The sequence below is a fragment of the Xiphophorus couchianus genome, chromosome 23 (genome assembly GCF_001444195.1).
Source record: "Xiphophorus couchianus chromosome 23, X_couchianus-1.0, whole genome shotgun sequence".
NCBI lineage: Eukaryota > Metazoa > Chordata > Actinopteri > Cyprinodontiformes > Poeciliidae > Xiphophorus > Xiphophorus couchianus.
Genome location: NC_040250.1, coordinates 28,658,016 through 28,674,784, shown reverse-complemented (window position 1 = coordinate 28,674,784; position 16,769 = coordinate 28,658,016). Strand labels below are relative to the sequence as shown.

The following is a 16,769-nucleotide window of genomic DNA, read 5'->3' as shown; positions in this document are numbered from 1 at the left end:
CAAGTATCTTCCCCTTTGGTAATGGTTCTTATCCCATCAACTTCAATGCAGGGATCTTTGAAATCTAGGCTACTTCAATAGTGTTTAAACATGGTGGTTCTATGGTGTAATGGTTAGCACTCTGGACTCTGAATCCAGCAATCTGAGTTCAAGTCTCAGTAGGACCTCTTCTCTTCAATTCTTCATTTTAATTTTTGATTTCAGTGTTAGTTTTTTACTATCATGTGAAAATAGGAAGAAGTATAAGTCTGTCCGTTTGTTCACCAAGTTACTGTGTGTCCTCCGAGAGGATCTGTGGTATAACTATTTGACATTTGTCAACAAGGGTTCCATGGTGTAATGGTGGCACTCTGGATCCAGCCATCTCAGTGCATGCCTAAGGAGAAGCTTCATACTTTAATCTTACATCTTCAATGTTGAAACCTCAAACTGAAACACCGCCTAACAGATCAGTTTCTGTAGTGTAGTGGTTATCACGTTTGCTTCACACGCAAAAGGTCTCTGGTTCGACACCAGACAGAAACAGTTTTGTCATATACTGTTCATGACAGGTGGTTGAAGGTCAAGTAGAGTTCCATGGTGTAATGTTTTGCTCCCGAAATCCAGCCATTAGAGTCCAAAATGTACTCAGATTAGAACCCTTCAAAAGGACAGAGTTTCTGTAGTGTAGTGGTTATCACGTTAGCTTCACACGCAAAAGGTCTCTGGTTCGACACCGGACAGAAACAGTTTAGTCATGTACTGTTCATGACAGGTGGTTGAAGGTCAATTAGAGTTCCATGGTGGAATGTTTTGCTCCTGATATCCAGCCATTAGATTCCAAAATATACTCAGATTAGAACCCTTCAAAGGGATTGAGTTTCTGTAGTGTACCTGTTATCCCGTTTGCTTTACACGCAAAAGGTCTCTGGTTAGACAGAAACAGATTTTGTAAGTTATGCTTCACTTCACTTTGGTTCGTGTAGGTTCTATTGTGTAATGGTGGCACTCTGGACTCTGTTTCCAGCCATCTCATGGCAACACTCAAGAGAACCTTCATACTTTAATCTCACATCTTCAATTTTGAAACCTCAAACTGAATCATTGCCTCACAGATATTAATGCCTATCCAGGATTAATACCAAGGATAGGCATTTTCTCTTGAACATTTCAGAATTATTAGCATTTGAATCGCTATGTGACAGCAGTTCTGATTGAATCTAAGTAAGTATGCAAGCAACTAGTGTTTGTCATTGCATATGAGTACATTGTTACATTTGCAGTCATGAAATAATAATTATCAGCATCTGTACCTTGGCGCCTGTTGACAGTCACATCTCCATTAGATCCAGCCGGAGCTGTTAGCAGACCCAGGAAACAGATCATGGCAGCTGTTGGGGAAACACGCCTTGTTTTGCTGGCGACATAAAATGCTGCTGCTGACATCACTGCCTCTGCAACCACACACCTACTCGGGAGTTTTAAGTATTTCCATTTGTACTTAATAACAGGATTCAATGGAACTCTTAAGGGACCAAGCAAAATCCACGAGCAAAGGCTATCTTCCGCAGATCAGCCTTTCTGAGCTGTCACAGCAGCCTCCCTCTGGCTCCTAAATAACTGCAATATACAGTACCTCTGTCTTCTTATTAAGAACAGCTTCAGCTCTGCAGTTTATTGTTAGAGCTTTTATCTGGTGCATATCTCACACCTTCAGTTTACCAAAGCAGAGAGGAAGTGAACCTTGTTTGACAAAACACTAGAAAGGATACAGTCCATAGCACAGAGTGGGACTATCAAACCTTTGTGGATCTGGACATGTTTTTAAGAGTTGAATACAGGATATGCAACATTAGAAAATAACACGAAAAGTTCCACAATAGCTCTAATGAGTGGTCACATGCTGTGATGGAGCAAGGTTTCAGATAATATCTGCTTTACTTTGTATGGGAAATAGATGAACTGATGGATATAAGAACAATTCCAGTGTAACAAAATGGCTTAAAAAGGTGCGCATGAAAGGGGCAACCGTAATTTTATTCTTAAGGAGATATTTGAAAGCCAAGCTAAACTTAAAGGAGCAGTGTCATCTATTTGTCTTCTATTGTGCCATTTTACAGCACAACTAAGGAACTGTTGCTTTCAGTAGCAAAGTTATAGTAACAAATATTTAAAAGAAATTTAACTTTGTAATTTAATGCCTTGAAATTGGGCCTCTATCACTTTAAAAATTCTTGCTCTTTCTGAAACGCCGCCTTCAGGAAGTCATCACAACACCACTTCTCTAATAACACTTTATCAACGTTTTTACCAACGTTGCACAGACAGAGAAGTAGCTCCTATGATGAGCTCAGCAGATGTGCAGTTCCACCAGGTGATTGTTAATTGCTGCTGGCTAGTCTGAAGGATATGAGTGGGGAGTTGCGGGGAAGGGCAGTTCTGTGAGGCGAAAGCTTAGAGGTTTGAAAACTGCAGCTCTGATGAGCTGCGCCTCAAAGGCTGTGCTTGGTCTCGCCAGACAAGCATCGCCTTTGCCATGGAGATTAAAGGATTTCTGAGACATGAATGAAATAATCAAGGCAACAATCCAGGTATATTTTGATGAGGAAATAATATTATGATATTGCGTAAAGCTCAAAAATGTCAACTTTAAATAAAACAGACCCTGTAAAGTGTTTTATAGGCAGCTAATAAACTTTAAAAGCACTCATGATCATACTTCTGCTAATCTGCTAAGAGTGGATTATTAGCAATAAAAGTTTTGACCCTGTTGAGTGTTGTAACACATTTCATTGACACTTAGCAGGTATCAGTATGGTTGAATTTAGCTCATAGCACTTCATCATTAGCTTCTGTTAAATACCATGTATTATAGCGTGATAGTTAGCGAAATATTGTTTTGATTAGTGCTTTACAGTTAGCAGTTAGCGCAACAAACCAGTGTCCACCACTGATAAAATTTATTTTAACGCATTGTAATGAATGAAAACATTTAAAAATGTTTTCATTCTTTACACAGCTTAAAGGAGTGAATCCTGTAAGCTGCAGTTGTTTCCGCTATAAGTGATGACAACAGATCTAACACTCCTCAGATCATTCCTCAGGATTACAGCCACAATACCATACCATGTTCATCTTCTGCTTGGAGGTAAAAATATGGATAAATCAAATAGCAGAACCATAACAAGGTCGTCTAGCAGTATAGAGGGGAACCATAGTACTACAGTTTGCTGTAAGCAGTGAACAATCAGAGTACAGATCCATTTCAAGAGGCAAAGGATTAGCCTCCAGTGGAGTCTGTCATTGTGTGATTGTCAGAGGCGGACTGATACAAGCTTCCACAATTATGCGATGTGACAGAACATTTGTCTGAAGCCCATCTGCAATAGACTGCCGTCACCACAGAGGCTTGCATAATTTGCAATCATAGTAGAGGTCATATGCGATTTTCATCTGATGCATCCATATCTATAATTTCTACCACAAATTACCTATCATATTATTCCAAACAAAGAGACTCTACTGCAATATTACCATCTGGCACCGCCATGATTTGGGCTAAAGGTTGTTGTTCTCTTTTAGTTTTTCTTCTTTTATCCTCATAGGCTCATTGAGGATACAGGCAAAATGCTGAAAGAAAGTCTGGTCGCTGTCAGAGCAGGAAGACCTGAGAAAAGGCAGAGGTTTGGAGGCTGGGTGTCACAGGCCTGTGCTAGGCATTAATGACAGAAGGAAAAGTCGCTATTCAAGAATTATTAAATTGATAAATTTTGTTATATTTTCATGAAAGGTAAAAGAAAAGGGAAAAAATATTTTAGTATCTCTTTTCACAACAGCAGACCTGTACATATGTACAGTATGTTTGACTTCAGACTTTATTATCACACCTGGTCTCTAAGCTGCACATTCAAGAAACCCCTTCAAATGTCTAACAAACTAAAGTGAGGAGGGGAGTGAACCGTCTCAGACTGATGTCAGTGAGTGGTAAACGGCTCCAAGACATTTATCACTACAGTTATTTCAGCCTCAAAGGAGTAAAGCTAGCTGCTGGAAGGAAAGGTGTGCCAACATTTCCTCGGTTGTAGAGGTGCACCGATTGCAGTGTTCTGGTAGATCACGTCTTGCTGATTCTGATTTTGGCCTGTAATTTTTTGTCTGAAAAGTTGCTAAATGTAGCAATGAAGTTGCTAAATTTGCAACAGTGGGCGACTATTGTTAACAGGAGCTGGTGGGCGGGTCTGTTCTCAGTATGGTATCAGCAGCTGATAAGACTGGTGGATAAGATCGGTTTCTCATGTTAGTCTCAGCCAATCGTCGATCTACCTAAATCAAGGAAATTTGGCCGATTGTATGAGCCAGTCATATTAATCTCTAACTTTCTTTTTCAGATAGTACTTTCTATATGGTATCTGATAAGCTCTTTAGCTCATTTGCAGTTTTTCTGCCAGCCGATATCTTTCAGCCTAGACCCCGGCTTTAGAATTTCTGTAAACCTTCAATAGTACAAGAAAAAAACTTGAGCAAATGCACCTTTACTCTAGCCTAGCTCGTATGATCCAAATAGGTGATGGTTTAAGTTAGTGATGCTGTGTCATGAACTTGTCTACGACACGATGCTAGAAAGTCACACTCTGCAGAGGCACAAAACCGTCCGATTATGCCAAGAGGAAGATCAGGGGACGCATTCTGCCTAAATGTCACTTTGCACCAACAGCTATAATGGACACGTTTTGCTTAAGGTTGCAGTTAACTGAGCGTGCATGACTCTCGTTGCTCACGCAAACACTGAAGTTTTAATGAGGCGATGACAGCGGACTCACACAGGGTCTGCTGCTCATGCTGAGCAAGCGTCCAGGTCTGGCGACTGAATACACGAACAATATGCTGAAGAGACGTCAGACCACGCAATTATGTAACAAGCAGTCTACTATGAATGATGAGCTCACTCAAGACATACTGAGAACTGAACCCAGTGCTGCTCCAGCACCAAACTTCATTAACAGTTGAGTTGGTCATTCGAAATTGTCGGACCCACAGCCCTTCAGGAAAATTGCAGACTACAATTGGCCAAAAACACAGCATAGCAGTCGCTCCAGCATCTCCTCTGATGGCTGATAATGAGCTCTACAGCCATGGCATGCTGTGTAACCACCGACTAATGGATGCCATGCTGGAAAGAAAAACAGTGTGATTCAAATGGATCACCTTTCAGTAGTCATAATTTTACGGCTGATTAATTTATGTCAATACAATGTCACAGGGCAGCGTAGCACATTTCATATTGCATGAGCCTTTTCTTTAGAGAATGTCTGATAAATAGCTGAAGCCTTCCTAAATTCGTCTCTTATCCCCGAACCACTTAGTCATGGTCCAGTCTCTCTGCTCTCTGCCTCTATGTGCAAATGGAGAACATTTGTGGCTCCTGATCCATATTTATTCCCACTTATTGGCTAAAAAGTGAATATGGAAAAAGAAAGCAGCGTTTATTGTGTCAGCTAGAATCTTTAATTCAGGAACTCCATTTGAAACTGAAAGGCTTTCTGTTTTCATGACATCGTCACAGTGACTGTACATCACTCCTGTGTTTTCACTCTCAGTCATATAAGAACTTCAGTCTCATGTGGATTTGATGTAAAATATATGGAATTACTTGTGTATGGATCCATAGTTCAAAGTACAAATGTGCATTAGCCATACTAGGCATGTCAGTGTGAAACTAGTTTATGTTCATTATGTTCAGCCATGTTCAGCTAGTGAGTGATAAAATCAAAATAAATCGGACCATTTCTATAGAACATAGAAAAATGCATGGCTGAAGAAACAGTTTTATTACACAAAGCATCTCAAAACATATTCAGGAGAATGTCTCACAGGCATTCAAGTTTTCTTCAAATATCTTAATGCAATTCAGCTGGAACATGAAAGTCAAGAAAATAAAGTCTGATTTGCATGTTTGCCTCACAGTGGAAACTGCTACAAAATAGCCGTGAACATTTATCAAAACTGTTGTGAAGAACATGAAGACATATTTTAAGGATTAATAAAGATTCAAAAGTTTCTCAAATTTGTTCCCCACACAAAAATGCACCAAATGCAACGTCTATGAGAGAAGAATGATTAGATGTAGCCTAATCATGCACGTTTTTAATGCCAGTTTTTCACTTGGGTTAATGACATTCAGTCACATTTATTTTGAAGAAGAAGAAAAACACCTGTTGGCTGTTAAAACGATTGATAAAAAAAACAATAACAATGAAATATAGAATCTTCCCTGTCTGTTCCAGCCAAAGTACAAAGACTGAGCAGTAACTGAACCAGAGGCAACTTGTCATGCTTTACAATGTGAATTGATGCTCTTTTGACTGCGTCCATATTGTTTCCACCGCCTGCTGTTATCACTGAAAGCAGGTGTTCTCAGCTTCCTCTGAGTGACGATAAGCTGCAAGCCATTGATTAAAGAGGACCACAGCATTTCCATCGGATTTCAGCCGACAGACTATTAGCATGACTTATACCTGTAATTACCATTTGTTAAACACACCGCACACAAAGATCTCACTGCAATATACAATATAGTCCCTTACTGAAACATATCTACATTTTCCACTTTGTAATGGATACAGAAGTATTTCTATTTATGTCAGATTACTGACTCATCACTACAAGTTTTTATTTTTTTGTAGTAATATTCAGAACATATTGTTCCATTTCAATATGATGCTGTTAAACAGCAACAGCAAGATTGAATTCATACCAAGGAGAGTCGATTTACATCCTAATGAGTAATTTTCTTTTGAAGATTGAACACCACAGCTGTTCTGCTTCTTGAATGTTGCTTGGAGAGAAAATTATGTCATTTAATTTAGAGACCTCTGCAAATGCATAAGGCTTATGGAATTAAAAAAAGAAAATAATTACAATTCAAAAAACGAGGGCCGACTCTTGACTAGTTTATGATTATACAAACAACAAAAATGAAATCATCTATATGGGGGAATTTTTCTACCATAATCCAAGAGCACGCATTTTCACTCTGAAAAACAGGATTTCAAGTCTTTTGTTCTCCAAACTTTTAATACTTTTGCTTACATTATGAAAGTAGGATTTCATGTCTTTCTTCTCAAGACTTGTAACACTTGTACTCAAAACTTCTTCTCGCACTCGCAGTATCTGCTCGGACTCTCTGAAAACACCTTTTGGCACAGTGTTGTACTTTCATTCTACAAGGTGGGCCATAAGTTTCCATACATAGAAAAAAATAAAGATTTTATATTGGACAACCGTTTTTATTTTTGTGGGACTCTGTGTAATCGCTGCACTTCTTGGACCACTTCGTGGTTGATCTACAAAATTTCCAGTGTTTTGAAACTTGCAAATAAGTTTTGCCACAGTATGGTGTGTGATGCTCGTTCCATGTTTTCTGTTAAAGTTTCGCGCAACCATGCGACTGCTTCCCGATCCAGCCATCAGTATCATTTCAATTCTTTGCTCTTTAGTCAAACACATCTTATTGGGTATCTGAAATATAAAAGAAATATACATTTGACTTTCTCCTATGTATGGAAACTTATGGACTTATGGCCCTCCCTGTATATAGTATTTAGATAGATAGATAGATAGATAGATAGATAGATAGATAGATAGATAGATAGATAGATAGATAGATAGATAGATAGATAGATAGATAGATAGATAGATAGATAGATAGATAGATAGATAGGAGTATAAGCGTTACAAGTTTTGAGAAGAAAGACATGAAGTCCTGCTTTCAAAATCTGGGAAATAGAGAAGATTCTGAGTATTTAACCCCTTCCAGTTCTGGAATAAATTTGTTAAAATGTTGATCCATTACATTCCAGGAGGTTTAAAATAGGAAGTATATTGATAATGAAATGTAAAAGTGGAAAATAATAAAACTTGAGAAAGTTGGTCGGATTGTTAGTTTAAATCTTATCTCTATGATGATGGAGAAGTTGGATTACCTAACTGTGTTTCCTGAACTTAAAAAAACAAACATCTTCTGAAATTAATATTTTACCTGGAGAGTTTCTCAAAATATGCAATATACAGTATATATACGTATATACAGTGTATCTCCCTGCATTTTTGACACCATGACAAGATGACCACACCACCTACATTGCTTCTCTGCTTCAGTTAAACACATCACAGTCTGCTACATCTCTATCACTGTCCCAAGACCTGACTGAACAAATAGCCAACAACCTTAACCCATGCCCCTTCTGACCCCATTGCAAAACAGCAACAGGATGAAAATAAATACTGTTTATATATTTCAGCCAGTTTTACTTATCGAACTGATACAATATGTTAACACATAACCATCATCAGCTGATGACGATGTTGATGGCGATATATAATGCATCCCTAGTGCAGAGTTATGCTGTATCAAAACGTCAGTGCTGAACGTAATTTCTCATCTACTGTTCTTTTAGTACCAAACATCAGGCAACAACTGAGACTATAACAACTTGCCTTTTATTTTCTGACAGTCAGGTATTGTCAAATTTGGTAATTTTGACCAAAATGACTAATTTTGTTAACAGCTGCGTTTGGTACTTAATACTTATCCATAACCAAACCTGTTGTTGCACAAACCGATGACAAGAATGAGAAGCTTTCCCAACAATAAACAGGTATACCAAACAAAGACTGCCAGTCCATCATCAGACAAAGACACACTTTCATATCAAAGGTCAATTTAGACTTTTTTAATGCAAAATCAAAAACACAACAAAATCCATAAGGAAAGTTAAGATTCAAACTTGTGACATTCTTGCTGTGAGATTAACTGTTTTTTACTAGAGCTTGAGATCTGTGATCATATACTATATTTCCCCAATACTTTTGTAAACTGCATTTCATCTAGTATTACAAATGCCCTGATACATCTCCCATGCTACAGCATGCTGACTGAAACCATTTATTGTTATATTTGCACTAACATAATGCTCAACAAGGCTCACCTTTAGCAGATCTTCAGTGACTCAGAGCATACAACATCATTAATCACAGTGTCAAAGCTTATTCCCCTGACAAGGTCAGTCTCACTGGCTGGCTACAGAAAACAGACAGATACTTCTTCATTTTACTCTGACTCAGAAAGCTCTTTGCTTAGATTTATGAAAGAATTGGCAAAGTCGGCTTCCACCATTTGGAGGATGTACTTACTTTACAGCAAGCTCAGTGATGCAACTTTCAGCTGCCGGTAAGTCACAAACAACATCTTCATAGAACCTCACATAACCTTTTAAGAGCTCTTTGTTTTGAGAGATCTGTTTGAAAACATCATACGCAATATGAATTTAATGTCTCAATATATATAAGAGATTTATTAGGCCTGAACAGCGAAAGCGTTGCTAAGGCCTATTAGAATTCAAATGTTTATTACTTTTCTCTTTCAAAAAGAAGAGCCATTTTGGGAGGCAGCAAAATCTCAGATTTGGGTTATCCCATGCAAATGCAAATACATAAAAAGCCGATGTAGAGGAGTAATTTATTTATCACATTGTGTTACATTTTTACCATGGAAAGCATTTAGAACTGCCTTGGTGAAATGTGCCATACAAAATAACTTGACTTCTCTTTTTGCTTTTCCATCACGTCACAAAGGTGTTACTCATTTTTTTTCATCAGATACCCTTTTTCAAGTGTATTACATTAAATCATTTGTATTTGCTTGGTTTTCTTTGATTGCTAATAAAATTCAAAATCTTTCAGTGTGCCAAATAGCAGAACAAATCTGTAATGTGACAAGGGACGGACTTTGGTTCCGCTATGCTCTCAACGAAGACGTTTAAAAAATAAATATAAACAATAAAGTATAAAGAAAATGTGGTTCTTTGTTATTTTACAAATGAGGACGACCAGGATGACTTAGTGTTAAAATGCACGTCAGTCTCGGCACTCTGACTATTTAAGAGAGCCCTGGGGGAAAACACCAACTTCTAGTGGTTGATTTTTAACCATTAGTGAAGGAACTGAGTTGCCATGGCAATTGAAGAGGGGTTTACTCCCTCTTTTAGAGGTTAATATTCCTCCTAGAATAGGCGTACCATACAATAAGCAAACAGTTTGAAACACACAAAGAAATAGATGCAATACTAACAGAATTTGTAAACACTCATTAGCATATGGTGTAGCATAGCCACCGTCGCTGGCTGGCCAACACATCCTGGAACCTTCATTCCACAGAGTGCATTGGAACCAGTCCGGCAGATAAACACAGTCTCCATGTTTGCTGGGCTCCTCAGCCAGGGAAAGATTGTTCCCTATAGAGGAAGATTAACAGAAACGATTCAGTGTCCAAACATATTTCAGTCCTCTGGGAAATGAATTGAAAACCGGAACCTTGATGATCTGAATGCCAGCAAAAGAAAGGACCAACATTCTTGTAAACATAGGTGTTCTTCTAGATGTTCTATTTTAAATAAATGTTACTTGCATAGTATTTTTTTCCTCATTTTGAACCCCTACCCCTCCTCCTCCCTCAGCCCACCCCCTAACATTTTGGCATGTAATCTCCGCAGTTTGCCCATCGTCTTTTAGTTTCAGCATTTAGAAATAGCCTTCATTGTCCAACGGGAGGGGAAATTCAGGATATTTACTGTTGATGACATAATCCCAGCGGTATGCAAACGTTAAAGCTTAAATTCAAAAGCAGCAGATTGTTCTCTCTTCCCTGAGTGTGGTGCAAACACTGAAGCGTACCTGAAGAGCACAACAGCAGAATACCCTGGGGAGCAGACAACAGCATTCCCAAGCATTTGTCATCTTAAACAGCACCGTTGTGGAACAGCCATATCTCTTGGATGCGACTGATGCGTGCTTTTTAAAAATAATTTCCCTCCAATGTCTGCTAGCCAGAATGCCGTCAGAGCCACTCAGCCGAGCCTCAGCTCACCTCTCAGACCGCTCAGAGCAAAGCACTTCATTCATGAAAAAACAAAAACAATCCTATTTTCTGTCCTCACACAAAGATGACATGTTTGTTACACTGAGAGATTTTTGTGTGGAATAGCGAAGTTGTCACTCTAACTTGGCTATACAACAAACAACAAAGCTGGTTTATTGTTTTTCAGACATCACAGCAGATTTCAAAATGGCTGCCCTTTCTTCAGTCTCAGTCCACATGTACACACACCTCAAACCCTGCATTCTCAATTCAAATCGTCCAATCACCTCAGCCTGCCAGAGCTGGAAAAGAAAGACTTTTGCATAAATATTGTTAACATTAACAATTAGCAACAATTAACAATTAATACATTTTGTGTATATAGATGAACAATTTACAACTCAATTTGTTCTTTGAATTACTTTGACTTTTTTCTAATTGTCAATCAATCAAAGTCCTGCTCTGATCAGTTCACTTCCTATATCTGGAACACAAGATGGCTGCCACAGAAGACACACTATATGGTAGCAACAGACATTTCAATAGCGCTCTGGCACACAACAGGATTGTTTTTTACAATTAATCCCAAATGCTGAAATTAAAATTGAAAAGTTAGAGGACTTGGTGGTTCTTAACAGCGTTATGAGTTCAGTCGTCAACCAGAGCACATCAACACAAAGAGGCAACAAGTTGACAATGGTTTTCTCTTTCTGTAAATTCCTTCCTTAGAAAAGATCCTCACTCAGAGAGAAGCATGTTTTTTAACAGCTTTTAGAAATGCTGAGACATCTAGTTGTTTAAAAATCATTAAGTTCTGCATATTTTAGTTATCTAGCTTACTAAAACCAAGTCAACTCCATGTTAGAGTGATTAATGGTACAATCCTACCGGCCCTAATTAGTTCACTTTAATCAAACTCAAGTTTGTTTGCCTATAAAATTTGTTTGTGGAGTTTTGAAGATACAATCAAACAACGATGTGGACCAAAAAAGCAAATTCGAGGTCTGACTAAAAACCTTGACATCGGTTCGGTTGAAGTGAACTCTGATACAGTTCAAATGCATATCTGAACGCCATGAGGACCGGAGACCACTCCAAAAGCAGGAAGAAGACTACAGCGCAGGGTATTCTGGGTAAATACAACCAAATCAAATGTGTGTGTCACAGGCCATTGTGGGAGAAATGGGTTGTGATCTTTTGCCAAAGACGAAAGAGAAATTCTACAACTGCTAAAATCTGACGCCACTCCGTCTGTCTTTACATTCTGTAAAGAAGGAAGTTGAGCTCAGGGTCTTCTTCAGAGGTTTTGATGTCCTTTCCTTCAGGAGGCGTTGATGCCGGAGGGGAAGAGACTGTTCAAAGGGTTTGGATCATTTCACTCAGTGTAATTTGAAAGCGAATTACACTAGTTGAAAATACAGCAAAAGTTGCAACTTTGTTCCCCAATCAAACCAAGTCTACTGGACTATAAGGTGAGAAAACACCCATAGAGTGACCAGCAACACTGTTAAATATTGATTTATATTGATAAATATTGATTCAAAGAAAAGAAAATGTTGAACTTAGTAACTCATATGTTAGGTCGAAAACAGTCACCCAACAATTGCAGAGGGACAGTTTCCTAAGTTTCAAGTGTTATGTTTTATTTCTAAACTGCTTATGGCTGAACTGAAAGATGGACTTTTAGCAGCTTTGCAGAAACAATTTGGCTTAAATTTTGGATAAGTTTTAAAATTGCAATGTGGATTTTTATTGGGTTAAAGAATGTGTTTGTAAAACCTGTGTTTTTATTTACCTAACAGCAAAACCAAGGTACAATTCCTCCTTTGAGACAAAACCTCACGGAGTAAGAAAACCGCTGCTGATTGTGGTGCTTGTAGAAACTCAGCAGGGGTTTCTCTGTTAAATCATTCCTCTTAGTGATGTAATTGTGATATATTGTCTTGTGTGCCAGAATTGGTGAATTATTCATTATATGAAAGATTGGAACAATTCAAGTCAATGCATCCTAGAAGACTACCTATAAGTTCTGGGCATAAGTTCTTTTTAATCTCTTGGCCAGACGGAACTTTGTTTTTCTTCCTGAGTAAAAATAAAGGCAAGGTAAGGTACTTTTATTTATATAGCACAGTTTCAGCAACAAGGTAATTCAAAGTGCTTTACAGAAATTAAAAGGAAATACAAACAAAATAACAAACCAAAGGAAAGAGCAAAAGAAGAAAAAGTATCTAATAATGTTGAGCCAAAGTAAATAAACTAGATGCTCCTGTTCAGAGTTGGTAGATAAGTATAAGTAAATATCCTCTGGTCTAATTCCTTTTCTGGATTACAAGGAGTCTAAAAAGTACTTGCTATGGTAGTTTTTCTGGATTCTAGGTTTGTTCTGATCCCTGTTCTGGGTTGCTAAATAAGTATAAGTAAGTAAACATCCTCTGGACTTCTAAGTGTGCTCTAAATTTGTAAAAGTAATGAGTACGCTACAGTTTCTAAGTAATAATAAAAACTAAGTGTTCCTGTTTTGGAAGATTCTTTTTTTTCTGGATTCTAAGTTCATTCTAATTCATTTTCTGAGTTGCGATAATAAGAGTCTCTCTGCATAATAATCTAAAAATGAATCTAAGAAGTTTAATATTGGTCTAAATAGTGAGTACTCTAGTTTCTAAGAAATAAGCTAAAGAGTGACTAATAAACTGGAGTCTCTGGATTCCACGTTTGTTCTAATACATTTTCCGGGTTAATAGTGAGTACTCCACAGTTTCTAACAAGTAATAACAAATAAACAAGAGGGAAAGACACATTAGGAAAGTTTGCACACTCATCATTCAGGCAAAACAAAGACATGGGTGGAGGTTTTGACATCAAGAAATGTATGTGCTTGCAGTTTATGGGCATTGCATTTATATTGCCATGATAACCATGTAGCTCAGCATGGGTTCGGCATGAGTCCGATATGATGGTGTTATCAAGTAATATGTCCTTGGAAGTGCCCACCTTCACAGTCACATGGCTGATAGGAGGAAGGGGTGAGGTGGGAAAGAGTGTTTTGTTTACACATCTTCAAGGCGACTGGAAATAGGCAGCCCTTCCAAGACCACACCAGAAAGCCAATTTAGATACAGAATGTCTTAGGTCGGGTAGATATTAATTTTCAATCTCCCATAAAGTCTCGCCGATACATCTCAGTTTCCAGTTATCCAAATGAGTGTGGCCGTTCCCCTGAACTGAAACCATCAACTTCTCCAAGATTGATTCCATCCCGCTAGTCAGTCTTAGTGCCCTCAGCTGGGCTGCAGGTCTCAGCAAGACTCGCATCCAACTTGTGTCTCTGTCCCACAACATACATCTGAGTGTCTGCTATTTGTGACATATGTCTTTGGAGAGTTTGTGTTGGCCTCATGAATGAAGAATGTGCTTTCTGTGTGTTTTATACTCCTGCAGGTCCAGTTCTAACTAAGAGCACCAGATGTGGATAATTAAGGTTTTTCTCTCACCACGTTTTGCATGTCTATATCTATATTTTATATGAAATTGAGATAAAACTGTTACACTGAGGTAATAAAAATCCTGGACTATTTTCTCAGTGTGTAAAAATCACCACACACACTACCAGTAGGGTGAGATGTCTGTCACACATTTGTGTGATAGCAGCAAAATAATATCCTTTGATCCCAACAGAGCAGAGCAGCTTCCATTGGCTGTAAAAAGCTCATTCTGACACCAGATTCTCTGATTGTTCTGTTTCGATGTACTGTTGTGTGGTGAGATATTTTTTTCTACTTCCAAAAAGGTCCTCCTCACCGACCTGTTGCGTAATCAAGTGGCATTGCACATGAGTCACAACTAAAACCCACTCTAACTGAAAAGTGGTGCAGGGAATCACCTCATACACAAGATGAATAACACCAGATGTTAAAAGATTTAAAAGAAATATTAGTTCATTTAAGCCTAAAAGCAAAGAGGATAAACAGTAAGAACATTATTCAAAATTTGTTGTTCATGTTGCATTAATTATTGCATAATTTTATTTAAGAAAATTGCAATACATACATTAGTAATCAGCTAGTGAGCCTTGTGGGATTTATTGGTTGCTCCCACATCCACCACTAGGGGGCTTTCCCGCTCTCCTCTCATTACATTAATAAACTGTTGGTGAAGCAACTGAAAAGCCCTCCTGCTATTCTTTCTCCCCTATTTTCAGTTCATGTTAATCAAATGTTCATGTGTTTTTAGTGTGAACATAAAGACATTGTATTGATGATTTTTGTGCTTCTGTGAACTTTATAGAGCATTTTATTATAGTTCTATGTGTAGTTTGACATGACGTTTCTGTGTCAGTTGTGTACAAGATAATGGCCGTTAAGATAACGCAGGAGCTAGAAAACTATCATTACAGTGCGCAGAAACATGTGAAAATACATATAGTTGAGATATTTGGCAGCCTATTATTATAATGGCTTTCTTAATTAGCTCTGTCCTCCATTTTGTGATATGGAGCAGCACTTAATGTTATGTCATGATTCCTCAAGCCCTCACCCTTTCCTTAAGGCTAAGTTCAGCCACCCTCAAGTGGAAGCTCATTTATTCTGCTTGTAGTGGTTATAACATTTCCATACTAATAACCAATATCTATTTATAACCGGTCATGAAGAAACTCATCAGATTTGAAAAGTCTTCCTTTCCTCCACTTGAAAAGTTCCACCTTGCAGTTCTGAACCTACATGTCCTACATTTGGTCAGTCCTTAGATGTAGCTGGAACAATATTTCCACATTAACCATTTCCCTTCCAGCAGCGAGTTAAAAAGCTACACAGCTGTATTATGAGCAAGATGTTTACTTTATGTTGTTAATAGAGTATTTGTGCTGTGAGCAACAAATATATAAATATCTTTCCTGCATCTCCCCATAAATTTTTCTTTGCTATGAGCAAAGTCTATTTTAAGAAGCGTCTAATTATCACATCTAGCTGGCAGCTTGGCTATTAGTTAATTATTCTCGATGGCAACAAGTATTTACTGGTGATTACTAACCTGCCGGCATAATGCTAAGATATTGTAGTCTTAATTATGTATGTTTGCATTCATTAATCCATTAGTTTCCCTCTTTGTGTGAGAACAGTAATAAATGCTGCAAAGCTGAAAGCAAGCAAAGACACATTGCATTAATTCTCTCTACTGAATGGAATTTTTAAGATAAAAATTAACATAATAATTTGAAAAGTTAGGAAGTATTTTTATAAACAGCAGCACTTTTTAAACCATTTTTCCTTCATTTTAGTCAGTTGGGAAATATATAGATACATATCATTGAATTTGATTTTTATGTTTATTCCATGAATCCTTCAAAGATCTTCTGGGCATATCCTACCAGATATACTGTATATACCCGATGGCTAGGGAATGCCTCTTTTAATCCAGATGAGCAGAAGGTCTACCCTTTGAAGAAGCTCATTTCCATGATCTTTTTTTTTTTCCAGCAATTGGCCCATCTCCCACTCTGACCTGTCCTTACTTGTGAACTAAACACAAAAGTCTCCATTGTCAAAGTCTCACTCCAACTAGAACCAGTTTGTCTCCATCTGCAGGGTGCTCCCCACTATGTGGATGTGAATATGGGCAGGAATGTGCCCAGGCCATGAGCTGTGGCACCGATTAGGTCATGTTGCTTGTGGCTGTCAGTTCTTCCAAAATCTCTTGGTATATTTGTTCATTGTGGGTTTTTCCGTCTATTTGACACTGTATGTGCTCTTCCACAACTTTTGAAGAAAATGTTGAACTCCAAAACTTGATGATGGAGATACTGATTTGCGGCTCACCATCTTGCCAACTACTAGGGCAGAAGTGGGCAACTCCAGGTCTCTACTTCAATACACCTGAG

At 38.1% G+C, this 16,769-nt stretch overlaps 3 non-coding genes across 3 annotated transcripts; all 3 read left to right on the top strand.

Moving 5' to 3' along the window:
* The first annotated feature begins 95 nt into the window (after window positions 1–95).
* Window positions 96–167, top strand: trnaq-cug (transfer RNA glutamine (anticodon CUG)). Its single transcript has one exon. It is a non-coding gene; the product is annotated as a tRNA-Gln (tRNA).
* A 285-nt stretch (window positions 168–452) lies between these two features.
* On the top strand, window positions 453–525 carry trnav-cac (transfer RNA valine (anticodon CAC)). The gene has a single exon. It is a non-coding gene; the product is annotated as a tRNA-Val (tRNA).
* Window positions 526–655: 130 nt separating this feature from the next.
* On the top strand, window positions 656–728 carry trnav-cac (transfer RNA valine (anticodon CAC)). The gene has a single exon. It is a non-coding gene; the product is annotated as a tRNA-Val (tRNA).
* The last annotated feature ends 16,041 nt before the right edge of the window (window positions 729–16,769 follow it).